We start from the raw sequence: 16,212 nt of genomic DNA on the forward strand, positions 1-16,212 counted from the left end.
TGCACATACCTAGGTGTATATATGTGACACCACCACACAGCAGCTCCTGCACATACCTAGGTACATATATGTGACACCACCACACAGCAGCTCCTGCACATACCTAGGCACATATATGTGACACCACCACACAGCAGCTCCTGCACATACCTAGGTACATATATGTGACACCACCACACAACAGCTCCTGCACATACCTAGGTACATATATGTGACACCATCACACAACAGCTCCTGCACATACCTAGGTACATATATGTGACGCCACCACACAGCAGCCCTATACATACCTAGGTACATATATGTGACACCATCACACAACAGTTCCTGCACATACCTAGGTACATATATGTGACACCACCACACAGCAGCTCCTGCACATACCTAGGTACATATATGTGACGCCACCACACAGCAGCTCCTGCACATACCTAGGTACATATATGTGACGCCACCACACAGCAGCTCCTGCACATACCTAGGTACATATATGTGACACCACCACACAACAGCTCCTGCACATACCTAGGTACATATATGTGACACCACCACACAACAGCTCCTGCACATACCTAGGTACATATATGTGACGCCACCACACAGTGCTCCTGCACATACCTAGGTACATATATGTGACGCCACCACACAGCAGCTCCTGCACATACCTAGGTACATATATGTGACACCACCACACAGCAGCTCCTGCACATACCTAGGTGCATATATGTGACACCATCACACAGCAGCTCCTGCACATACCTAGGTACATATATGTGACGCCACCACACAACAGCAGCTCCTGCACATACCTAGGTACATATATGTGACACCACCACACAGCAGCTCCTGCACATACCTAGGTACATATATGTGACGCCACCACACAGTGCTCCTGCACATACCTAGGTACATATATGTGACACCACCACACAGCAACTCCTGCACATACCTAGGTGCATATATGTGACACCACCACACAGCAGCTCCTGCACATACCTAGGTACATATATGTGACACCACCACACAGCAGCTCCTGCACATACCTAGGTACATATATGTGACACCACCACACAGCAGCTCCTGCACATACCTAGGTACATATATGTGACGCCACCACACAACAGCCCTATACATACCTAGGTACATATATGTGACACCCTCACACAGCAGCTCCTGCACATACCTAGGTACATATATGTGACACCACCACACAGTGCTCCAGCACATACCTAGGTGCATATATGTGACGCCATCACACAGCAGCTCCTGCACATACCTAGGTACATATATGTGACACCACCACACAGCAGCTCCTGCACATACCTAGGTGCATATATGTGACACCACCACACAACAGCAGCTCCTGCACATACCTAGGTACATATATGTGACACCACCACACAGCAGCTCCTGCACATACCTAGGTACATATATGTGACACCACCACACAGCAGCTCCTGCACACACCTAGGTACATATATGTGACGCCACCACACAGCAGCTCCTGCACATACCTAGGTACATATATGTGACACCACCACACAACAGCTCCTGCACATACCTAGGTACATATATGTGACACCACCACACAGCAGCTCCTGCACATACCTAGGTACATATATGTGACACCACCACACAGCAGCTCCTGCACATACCTAGGTACATATATGTGACACCACCACACAGCAGCTCCTGCACATACCTAGGTGTATATATGTGACGCCACCACACAGCAGCTCTTGCACATACCTAGGTGCATATATGTGACGCCACCACACAGCAGCTCCTGCACATACCTAGGTACATATATGTGACACCACCACACAGCAGCTCCTGCACATACCTAGGTACATATATGTGACACCACCACACAGCAGCAGCTCCTGCACATACCTAGGTACATATATGTGACACCACCACACAGCAGCTCCTGCACATACCTAGGTACATATATGTGACACCACCACACAGCAGCCCTATACATACCTAGGTACATATATGTGACACCACCACACAGCAGCTCCTGCACATACCTAGGTACATATATGTGACACCCTCACACAGCAGCTCCTGCACATACCTAGGTACATATATGTGACACCACCACACAACAGCTCCTGCACATACCTAGGTTTATATATGTGACACCCTCACACAGCAGCTCCTGCACATACCTAGGTGTATATATGTGACACCACCACACAGCAGCTCCTGCACATACCTAGGTGCATATATGTGACACCACCACACAGCAGCTCCTGCACATACCTAGGTACATATATGTGACACCACCACACAGCAGCTCCTGCACATACCTAGGTACATATATGTGACACCACCACACAGCAGCTCCTGCACATACCTAGGTGCATATATGTGACGCCATCACACAGCAGCTCCTGCACATACCTAGGTACATATATGTGACACCACCACACAGCAGCTCCTGCACATACCTAGGTGCATATATGTGACGCCATCACACAGCAGCTCCTTCACATACCTAGGTACATATATGTGACACCACCACACAGCAGCTCCTGCACATACCTAGGTACATATATGTGACACCCTCACACAGCAGCTCCTGCACATACCTAGGTACATATATGTGACACCACCACACAGCAGCTCCTGCACATACCTAGGTACATATATGTGACACCACCACACAACAGCTCCTGCACATACCTAGGTACATATATGTGACGCCATCACACAGCAGCTCCTGCACATACATAGGTACATATATGTGACGCCATCACACAGCAGCTCCTGCACATACCTAGGTACATATATGTGACGCCACCACACAGCAGCTCCTGCACATACCTAGGTACATATATGTGACACCACCACACAGCAGCCCTATACATACCTAGGTACATATATGTGACACCACCACACAACAGCTCCTGCACATACCTAGGTACATATATGTGACACCACCACACAACAGCTCCTGCACATACCTAGGTACATATATGTGACGCCACCACACAGCAGCTCCTGCACATACCTAGGTACATATATGTGACACCACCACACAGCAGCCCTATACATACCTAGGTACATATATGTGACACCACCACACAACAGCTCCTGCACATACCTAGGTACATATATGTGACACCACCACACAACAGCTCCTGCACATACCTAGGTACATATATGTGACGCCACCACACAGCAGCTCCTGCACATACCTAGGTACATATATGTGACACCACCACACAACAGCTCCTGCACATACCTAGGTACATATATGTGACACCACCACACAGCAGCTCCTGCACATACCTAGGTACATATATGTGACACCCTCACACAGCAGCTCCTGCACATACCTAGGTACATATATGTGACACCCTTACACAACAGCTCCTGCACATACCTAGGTACATATATGTGACGCCACCACACAGCAGCCCTATACATACCTAGGTACATATATGTGACACCACCACACAGCAGCTCCTGCACATACCTAGGTACATATATGTGACACCACCACACAGCAGCTCCTGCACATACCTAGGTACATATATGTGACGCCACCACACAGCAGCTCCTGCACATACCTAGGTGCATATATGTGACACCACCACACAGCAGCTCCTGCACATACCTAGGTACATATATGTGACACCACCACACAGCAGCTCCTGCACATACCTAGGTACATATATGTGACACCACCACACAACATCAGCTCCTGCACATACCTAGGTGCATATATGTGACACCACCACACAGCAGCTCCTGCACATACCTAGGTACATATATGTGACACCACCACACAACAGCTCCTGCACATACCTAGGTACATATATGTGACACCACCACACAGCAGCTCCTGCACATACCTAGGTACATATATGTGACACCACCACACAGCAGCTCCTGCACATACCTAGGTACATATATGTGACACCACCACACAACAGCTCCTGCACATACCTAGGTACATATATGTGACACCACCACACAGCAGCTCCTGCACATACCTAGGTATGCTTTCCAACAATGGATACTAAGAGGAAAAAACAAATGATATATTAGGAGTAAAATGGAAAGCTGTATATATTGCATGCTCTCTATGAATCATGAAAGAAAACAATTGGAGTTTGCTGTCCCATTAAGCCGAACCCTAACTCACAATAATTAAAATGTGGCTGAAATAACAGCAGCCTTTTAATTGTAATAATTTTCAGACTGACATAAAAATGAATGGGCTCCATTTATAAGGCTGCATATGCCGCTTCAGAGCCGGGGTGATGCAGTGATCTCAAGCGTGGTGGAGTTAAAGGGACAGTCAAGTCCAAAATAAAATTTTATGATTCAGATAGAGAATGTAATTTTAAACCATTTTCCAATTTACTTTTATCACCAATTTTGCTTTGTTCTCTTGGTATTCTTAGTTGAAAGCTAAACCTAGGAGGTTCATATGCTAATTTATAAACCCTTGAAGGCCGCCTCTTCTCTCAGGGCATATTGACAGTTTTTCACCACTAGAGGATGTTAGTTCATGTGTGTCATATAGATAACAATGTGCTCACACACGTGGAGTTCCAGTAAACCAGCTATGATTGGCTAAAATAGATGTCTGTAAAAAGAACTGAAATAAGGGGACAGTTTGCAGAGGCTTAGATACAAGGTAATCACAGAGGTAAAAAGTGTATTAATATAACTGAGATAAGGAGCAGTTTGCAGAAGCTTAGATACAAGGTAATCACAGATGTAAAAAGTATATTATTATATCTGAGATAAGGAGCAGTCTGCAGAAGCTTAGATACAAGGTAATCACATATGTAAAAAGTATATTAATATAACTGAGATAAGGGGCAGTCTGCAGAGGCTTAGATACAGGGTAATCACAGAGATAAAAAGTATATTAATATAACTGAGATAAGGGGCAGTCTGCAGAGGCTTAGATACAAGGTACAATTGCTGAACTTGAGGGGAGTTGACACCCACCTCAACAAGAATACACATATAGCACTCCTGAGTTCTGTCACATAAATAGTATCAATCGATATAACTATTCACAATATACTACTGTCCACTAAGGCAAATGGGTCAGGATAGATAGACGTGAGGAAATGCACATTAAAATATAACTTTTATTCATACTACGTTAAAAACTGTACATCAACATAAACATGACACACGATTTAAAACTACGGATAGGGGGGGCATGGATCTGCGTGTCAGTCAGATAAAGATTAATAGTAGTGATAAGTAATACCACAGGTATAGCAAGCTAATGTTCAAATCTCTTCAGAGAATTAATTGTGACTATTGCTATACATACTGGTAAACAGCTAATACTCCTAATTGTGTTAGAATGAATTTCAGTAGCTGGTGTGTGGCTCAGACAATGATGCACACGAAATTGGTGTAATAGATATCCATGTATATATATGAGAATATACTCTAGTCCACTACATTAATATCAGCACCATTAATTAAGTGCTATGAGTTGATGGTTCTTATACCAGAGAGATACATTCCTTGCTACTTATTGGATATCAGGTCTGTATGGAGTGTCTGCACTCAATGTGCTGCATAGTATGAGAACAAAATCATTAATGATTAAAGTTAGCTCTATTTTCGACTTTTGCAGCCGGTGTGCTGCTTATTATGTAGACCTTTTGGTTATTATAATAAGTTTGATTATACTTGGTGGGAGGTGAATTATAGGTTTTGCCTTCGTGATATAAACCTGATAATTGCAATGCTTGCTCAATAAGAGCTGTCAGTATAGATTTGGTATTATATTAGTTATTCTCATATATAGGTTGTCACTAAGATTCTTTGCTACACTTGTGTAACTGAATAGTTACCGCCGTTTAAAGTGATTTCATATGGACCTTATATAGGTGAATATATTATTTATTTATATCAAAGTTGACACCTTAACTGGGATAATAAAAATATATGATTAAATACCAAAATTACTCACTACTCCACTCGTGAACAACGTATGCTCACACTATTTTTGTAGTCAAACCGCTACATAATATAACATGAAGGTTGGGAATTCAAAGGATACTAAGAGTCATTACTCACACTATGAGTCAGATTAGTTTATAACTGCTATAGTCAGCATGTTACTTGTTATGAGGACCTTAATGTTATTACAATGAATTTGGTTATGCTAGGTGGTTTCCCACTTGGGATATACGTCTGATAATTTCGGTCCTAGCTCAGTAAGAGTTAACCGTATAGATTCAATATTGGATTAATAATATGCGTCTGTGCGTTATCACTTTGTATCTGTGCTTCACTTAGTGTAACTAAATTGTTACCACCGTTAGGAGTGACTATAAGTAAACCATACGCAAATGATTTTATTAATAGATTGTATCAGACTTTACACCGTTACTCGGATGATAGAAATTAAGGTCACCACTCCAACAGTGAACTAAGCTTGCTCACTGTATTGGTACTCAACACGCTGCATCAAGTAACATAAAGGTTGATAATACCTGAATTACTAATAGTTATTACTCATAATGTGAACCGTATTTGTTCGTGGCATCTAAATTCAGCGTGCTGCATATTAGAATTAACTCTTTGTGAATCAATATATGTAAGCGTGCTGCACGCTAAAAGGACTGAGTAAAACACACACTCGATTGAACTGAGAAGATAAATACAAATAAAGTACTGAGTATTAGCTGTTGGGACACGCTGGTCGTTCCCCCACTAAACGCTTCCTAAAACACAGGAGCTCACTGGGCCCCTCACCAATTCCCTAACATGTTTCGCCGCTTGTCGGCTTTTTCAAAGGGTGCCCTATTGATTCACAAAGAGTTAATTCTAATATGCAGCACGCTGAATTTAGATGCCACGAACAAATACGGTTCACATTATGAGTAATAACTATTAGTAATTCAGGTATTATCAACCTTTATGTTACTTGATGCAGCGTGTTGAGTACCAATACAGTGAGCAAGCTTAGTTCACTGTTGGAGTGGTGACCTTAATTTCTATCATCCGAGTAACGGTGTAAAGTCTGATACAATCTATTAATAAAATCATTTGCGTATGGTTTACTTATAGTCACTCCTAACGGTGGTAACAATTTAGTTACACTAAGTGAAGCACAGATACAAAGTGATAACGCACAGACGCATATTATTAATCCAATATTGAATCTATACGGTTAACTCTTACTGAGCTAGGACCGAAATTATCAGACGTATATCCCAAGTGGGAAACCACCTAGCATAACCAAATTCATTGTAATAACATTAAGGTCCTCATAACAAGTAACATGCTGACTATAGCAGTTATAAACTAATCTGACTCATAGTGTGAGTAATGACTCTTAGTATCCTTTGAATTCCCAACCTTCATGTTATATTATGTAGCGGTTTGACTACAAAAATAGTGTGAGCATACGTTGTTCACGAGTGGAGTAGTGAGTAATTTTGGTATTTAATCATATATTTTTATTATCCCAGTTAAGGTGTCAACTTTGATATAAATAAATAATATATTCACCTATATAAGGTCCATATGAAATCACTTTAAACGGCGGTAACTATTCAGTTACACAAGTGTAGCAAAGAATCTTAGTGACAACCTATATATGAGAATAACTAATATAATACCAAATCTATACTGACAGCTCTTATTGAGCAAGCATTGCAATTATCAGGTTTATATCACGAAGGCAAAACCTATAATTCACCTCCCACCAAGTATAATCAAACTTATTATAATAACCAAAAGGTCTACATAATAAGCAGCACACCGGCTGCAAAAGTCGAAAATAGAGCTAACTTTAATCATTAATGATTTTGTTCTCATACTATGCAGCACATTGAGTGCAGACACTCCATACAGACCTGATATCCAATAAGTAGCAAGGAATGTATCTCTCTGGTATAAGAACCATCAACTCATAGCACTTAATTAATGGTGCTGATATTAATGTAGTGGACTAGAGTATATTCTCATATATATACATGGATATCTATTACACCAATTTCGTGTGCATCATTGTCTGAGCCACACACCAGCTACTGAAATTCATTCTAACACAATTAGGAGTATTAGCTGTTTACCAGTATGTATAGCAATAGTCACAATTAATTCTCTGAAGAGATTTGAACATTAGCTTGCTATACCTGTGGTATTACTTATCACTACTATTAATCTTTATTTGACTGACACGCAGATCCATGCCCCCCCTATCCGTAGTTTTAAATCGTGTGTCATGTTTATGTTGATGTACAGTTTTTAACGTAGTATGAATAAAAGTTATATTTTAATGTGCATTTCCTCACGTCTATCTATCCTGACCCATTTGCCTTAGTGGACAGTAGTATATTGTGAATAGTTATATCAATTGATACTATTTATGTGACAGAACTCAGGAGTGCTATATGTGTATTCTTGTTGAGGTGGGTGTCAACTCCCCTCAAGTTCAGCAATTGTACTTTCTATAATACACAGCACCAACCCCGGGACTCAGGGTATTATACCTGTGTATCCCTTTGATAGGGCAGCAGTTCTCATTTATGTTCCAGTAGTGCCATTGGACCCTCTTCTCTTGTTCTTAGATACAAGGTAATCACAGAGGTAAAAAGTATATTAATATAACTGAGATAATGAGCAGTCTGCAGAGGCTTAGATACAGGGTAATCACAGAGGTAAGAAGTATATTAATATAACTGAGATAAGGAGCAGTCTGCAGAGGCTTATATACAGGGTAATCACAGAGGTAAAAAGTATATTAATATAACTGAGATAAGGGGCAGTCTGCAGAGGCTTAGATACAGGGTAATCACAGAGGTAAAAAGTATATTAATATAACTGAGATAAGGGGGCAGTCTGCAGAGGCTTAGATACAGGGTAATCACAGAGGTAAAAAGTATATTAATATAACTGAGATAAGGAACAGTCTGCAGAGGCTTAGATACAAGGTAATCACAGAGGTAAAAAGTATATTAATATAACTGAGATAAGGAGCAGTCTGCAGAGGCTTAGATACAGGGTAATCACAGAGGTAAAAAGTATATTAATATAACTGAGATAAGAGCAGTCTGCAGAGGCTTAGATACAAGGTAATCACAGAGGTAAAAAGTATATTAATATAACTGAGATAAGGGGCAGTCTGCAGAGGCTTACATACAAGGTAATCACAGAGGTAAAAGTATATTAATATAACTGAGATAAGGGGGGAGTCTGCAGAGGCTTAGATACAAGGTAATCACAGAGGTAAAAAGTATATTAATATTACTGAAATAAGGGGGCAGTCTGCAGAGGCTTAGATACAAGGTAATCACAGAGGTAAAAAGTATATTAATATAACTGAGGTAAGGGGCAGTCTGCAGAGGCTTAGATACAAGGTAATCACAGAGGTAAAAGTATATTAATATTACTGAAATAAGGGAGCAGTCTGCAGAGGCTTAGATACAAGGTAATCACAGAGGTAAAAAGTATATTAATATAACTGAGATAAGGGGGCAGTCTGCAGAGGCTTAGATACAAGGTAATCACAGAGGTAAAAAGTATATTAATATAACTGAGATAAGGGGCAGTCTGCAGAGGCTTAGATATAAGATAATCACAGAGGTAAAAAGTATATTATTATAACTGAGATAAGGGGCAGTCTGCAGAGGCTTAGATACAAGGTAATCACAGAGGTAAAAAGTATATTAATATAACTGAGATAAGGGGCAGTCTGCAGAGGCTTAGATACAGGGTAATCACAGAGGTAAAAGTATATTAATATAACTGAGATAAGGGGCAGTCTGCAGAGGCTTAGATACAGGGTAATCACAGAGGTAAAAGTATATTAATATTACTGAAATAAGGGGGCAGTCTGCAGAGGCTTAGATACAAGGTAATCACAGAGGTAAAAAGTATATTAATATAACTGAGATAAGGGGGCAGTCTGCAGAGGCTTAGATATAAGATAATCACAGAGGTAAAAAGTGTATTTATATAATTGTGTTGGTTGTGCAAAACTAGGGAATGGGTAATAAAGGGATTATCTATCTTTTTAAACAATAACAATTCTGGTGTAGACTGTCCCTTTAAATCATCCTGATGGAGGGAGACTTATGGGGGCAGACTTGTGTTGATTTTGTGGGTAGAGCCATGGCAAGATGGTGCTATCTTGAAAACTGTATCAATGTGTTAGACAGAACATGGGTTGGTTGGAGAGAATACAGGCTATGTATGGAGTTTGGTTGGTCCTTGGTTTCACTTCGGATTGTGAGAAAATGAAAGTTGCAGGAAGCACGATAGACAGAACTCCCAAACCTTGATAGTACAGCAAAATGCAGGACAGTTGGGAGCTCTACTAGGTTGTCATTTGTTTATGTTTGCCACAGAGGCATAACTAGAAACCACAGGGCCCAGGTGCAAGAATCTAAGAAGCCCCCCCCACACACACACACACACACCAAAAAAAGTGAATTTGATACATATCTTTTTTTTTTTTTTTTTACATTCAACACAGAAAAAAAATGTGAATCAGATTACGTCTGCAAAAGGAGGTACCCTATGCCCACAGTCTGTGAGATGGTCTGACCCCCTATTACTGTATATAGTGGCACTGTTTAACCCACCAGTACTGTATATAGTGACACTGTTTAACCCCCTATTACTGTATATAGTGAGTCAGTGACACAGTCTGTAATCTGCCGGTGAGATATCTGGCTTGACCCTACCCGCCCCAGTACTTTATAAAGTGACCACAGTAGTCTGTGACATGGTCCAGCCCCCCCGTACTGTATATAGTGGTACTGTATAGTGACACTGTTTACCACCTGCCCCACCATGCTGTAGTAACAAGGACTGTAATTTGCTGGTTCCACAAACATGCACACACACACACACATACATGCATAAATACACACACAGACACATACATACATACACACACACACACACACACACACACACACACACACACACACACATATACATGCATAAATACACACACAGTCACATACATACATACATACGCACACATACATGCATAAATACACACACAGTCACATACATACATACATACATACATACATACATACATACATACACATATATGCATAAATACACACACAGATACATACATACATATACACACACATACATGCATAAATACACACACAGTCACATACATACACACACACACATATATGCATAAATACACACACAGATAGATACATACATACATACACACACACACACACACACACACACACACACACATGCATAAATACACACACAGTCACATACATACATACACACACACACATACATACATGCATAAATACACACACAGTCACATACATACACACACACACACACATATATATACACATACATACACACACACAGTCACATACATGCATACATACACACACAGTCACATACATGCATAAATACACACACATACATGCATAAATACACACACAGTCACATACATACATAAATACACACACATACACACATACATGCATAAATACACACACAGTCACATACATACATATACACACATACATGTATAAATACATACACAGTCACATACATACATACACACACACACACAAAGTCACATACATGCATAAATACACACACAGTCACATACATACATACATACATACACACATACACACATACATGAATAAATACACACACAGTCACATACATACATACACACACATACACACATACATGCATAAATACACACGCAGTCACATACATACATACATACACACACATACATGTATAAATACACACACAGTCACATACATACATACATACATACATACATACATACATACACACATACATGTATAAATACACACACAGTCACATACATGCATAAACACATACACACACACATACATGTATAAACACACACACAGTCACATACATACATACATACATACACACATACATGTATAAATACACACACAGTCACATACATACATACACACATACACACACACATACATGTATAAATACACACACAGTCACATACATACATACATACATACACAAACACATACATGTATAAATACACACACAGTCACATACATACATACACACACATACACACATACATGCATAAATACACACGCAGTCACATACATACATACATACATACACATACATGTATAAATACACACACAGTCACATACATACATACATACATACATACACACATACATGTATAAATACACACACAGTCACATACATACATAAACACATACACACACACATACATGTATAAACACACACACAGTCACATACATACATACATACATACATACACACATACATGTATAAATACACACACAGTCACATACATACATACACACATACACACACACATACATGTATAAATACACACACAGTCACATACATACATACATACATACATACATACACAAACACATACATGTATAAATACACACACAGTCACATACATACATACATACATACATACACACATACATGTATAAATACACACACAGTCACATACATACATACATACATACATACATACACACATACATGTATAAATACACACACAGTCACATACATACATACATACACACATACATGTATAAATACACACACAGTCACATACATACATACACACATACACACACACATACATGTATAAATACACACACAGTCACATACATACATACACACATACACATAAACACCAATGGGTAAAACAGAAACACTTACCCCTGTAGTCAGAGACACTAGTGAAGCATCATGTCACACTCACATGATATCAGTGTAGGCAGTGGCAGGTCAACGTTTTTTATTGTCATTTTTTTTTCATTAAGCTGGGCCCCCACCCTTGGGGGCCCAGTCGCAATTGCGACCTCTGCACCCCCTGTAGTTCTGCCCCTGGTTTGCCAGGAAATAATCAGAGAAGATCTCAGAAAAGTACTAAAGTGACATCAATGCCTCCAGGGCCCAGTTGGTTAAAGGGTGAGACTTTGCAAATGTACAGGGTCTAGTTGGTATAGGAATGGACTCTGGTGGTCTGTGGCTAAGGTTTTGATAAGCTTGGTAAGACTGACACATTAAGGGGTAAGGCATTGTAAGTTTAGGTGGCCTCAGATAAAAAATAGAAGAAAAAAGAACTGTAAAACTTAATACCCAATTTTGGGATATGTGTCTATTGGGGTAACCCACATATACTGTTGCAACACTCACAATTACAACTCTTTAAGGGATTTTTACATGACAAAGACCAAAGTTTTACTTTAGTCCGTGACATGGGATTTTATAATAAAACCTCCCTGATTTGTTCAGAGGGTTTAAGGAAGCAATTGGTTTCCTGCATATACAATATGACCTGGGCTGTTTGTGCAGTGAGAAAGATCTTTTTGATAATATATACATGAATATGGTACATAGAGCCTAGAAAGTTGTGACATATATAAATGACCACATGATCCTTAAAGGAACCTGTGTGTGCGTATAAATATATATATGTTTAAAATGTTTAATTAGTATTGCTAAGAGTAATAATACAAAATATCATACTCACTTGCAAGATATAAACCCAATTCATGTAAAGCAGGATGCTCTGCTTTACATATTTATATTAATACTTCATTCTCATGTTATTTTCTTAAGTTCTTTGTCGGAGAGATATCTACATAGGTAGCGTTTACATGTCTGGAGCACCAATGGACAGGAAATAGTGCTGCCATCTAGTGCTCTTACCAATGTATAACATTATTATAAAACTGCTGCCATCTAGTGCTCTTGCTAATGTATAACATTGTTATAAAACTGCTGCCATCTAGTGCTCTTGCTAATGTATAACATTGTTATAAAACTGCTGCCATCTAGTGCTCCTGCTAATGTATAACATTGTTATAAAACTACTGCCATCTAGTGCTCTTGCTAATGTATAACATTGTTATATAACTGCTGCCATCTAGTGCTCTTGCTAATGTATAACATTGTTATATAACTGCTGCCATCTAGTGCTCTTGCTAATGTATAACATTGTTATAAAACTGCTGCCATCTAGTGCTCTTGCTCATGTATAACATTATTATAAAACTGCTGCCATCTAGTGCTCCTGCTAATGTATAACATTATTATAAAACTGCTGCCATCTAGTGCTCCTGCTAATGTATAACATTGTTATAAAACTGCTGCCATCTAGTGCTCCTGCTAATGTATAACATTGTTATAAAAACTGCTGCTATCTAGTGCTCTTGCTAATGTATAACATTATTATAAAACTGCTGCCATCTAGTGCTCTTGCTAATGTATAAAATTGTTATAAAACTGCTGCCATCTAGTGCTCTTGCTAATGTATAACATTGTTATAAAACTGCTGCCATCTAGTGCTCCTGCTAATGTATAACATTGTTATAAAACTACTGCCATCTAGTGCTCTTGCTAATGTATAACATTGTTATATAACTGCTGCCATCTAGTGCTCTTGCTAATGTATAACATTATTATAAAACTGCTGCCATCTATTGCTCTTGCTAATGTATAACATTGTTATAAAACTGCTGCCATCTAGTGCTCTTGCTCATGTATAACATTATTATAAAACTGCTGCCATCTAGTGCTCTTGCTAATGTATAACATTGTTATATAACTGCTGCCATCTAGTGCTCTTGCTAATGTATAACATTGTTATATAACTGCTGCCATCTAGTGCTCTTGCTAATGTATAACATTGTTATAAAACTGCTGCCATCTAGTGCTCTTGCTCATGTATAACATTATTATAAAACTGCTGCCATCTAGTGCTCTTACCAATGTATACCATTATTATAAAACTGCTGCCATCTAGTGCTCTTGCTAATGTATAACATTATTATAAAAACTGCTGCCATCTAGTGCTCTTACCAATTTATAACATTATTATAAAACTGCTGCCACCTAGTGCTCTTGCTAATGTATAACATTATTATAAAACTGCTGCCATCTAGTGCTCTTGCTAATGTATAACATTATTATAAAACTGCTGCCATCTAGTGCTCTTGCTAATGTATAACATTGTTATAAAACAGCTGCCATCTAGTGTTTTTGCTAATGTATAACATTATTATAAAATTGCTACCATCTAGTGCACTTGCTAATGTATAACATTGTCATAAAACTGCTGCCATCTAGTGCTCCTGCTAATGTATAACATAATACAACTGCTGTCATCTAGTGCTCCTGCTAATGTATAACATTGTTATAAAACTGCGGCCATCTAGTGCTCTTGCTAATGTATAACATTATTATAAAACTGCTGCCATCTAGTGCTCTTGCTAATGTATAACATTGTTATAAAAGTGCTGCCATCTAGTGCTCTTGCTTATGTATAACATTGTTATAAAACTGCTGCCATCTAGTGCTCTTGCTAATGTATAACATTATTATAAAACTGCTGCCATCTAGTGCTCTTGCTGATGTATAACATTGTTATAAAACTGCTGCCATCTAGTGCTCTTGCTAATGTATAACATTGTTATAAAACTGCTGCCATCTAGTGCTCCTGCTAATGTATAACATTGTTATAAAACTACTGCCATCTAGTGCTCTTGCTAATGTATAACATTGTTATATAACTGCTGCCATCTAGTGCTCTTGCTAATGTATAACATTGCTATATAACTGCTGCCATCTAGTGCTCTTGCTAATGTATAACATTGTTATAAAACTGCTGCCATCTAGTGCTCTTGCTCATGTATAACATTATTATAAAACTGCTGCCATCTAGTGCTCTTACCAATGTATACCATTATTATAAAACTGCTGCCATCTAGTGCTCTTGCTAATGTATAAAATTGTTATAAAACTGCTGCCATCTAGTGCTCTTGCTAATGTATAACATTGTTATAAAACTGCTGCCATCTAGTGCTCCTGCTAATGTATAACATTGTTATAAAACTACTGCCATCTAGTGCTCTTGCTAATGTATAACATTGTTATATAACTGCTGCCATCTAGTGCTCTTGCTAATGTATAACATTGTTATATAACTGCTGCCATCTAGTGCTCTTGCTAATGTATAACATTGTTATAAAACTGCTGCCATCTAGTGCTCTTGCTCATGTATAACATTATTATAAAACTGCTGCCATCTAGTGCTCTTACCAATGTATACCATTATTATAAAACTGCTGCCATCTAGTGCTCTTGCTAATGTATAACATTATTATAAAAACTGCTGCCATCTAGTGCTCTTAC

Source organism: Bombina bombina, chromosome 8 (assembly GCF_027579735.1).
Source record: "Bombina bombina isolate aBomBom1 chromosome 8, aBomBom1.pri, whole genome shotgun sequence".
NCBI lineage: Eukaryota > Metazoa > Chordata > Amphibia > Anura > Bombinatoridae > Bombina > Bombina bombina.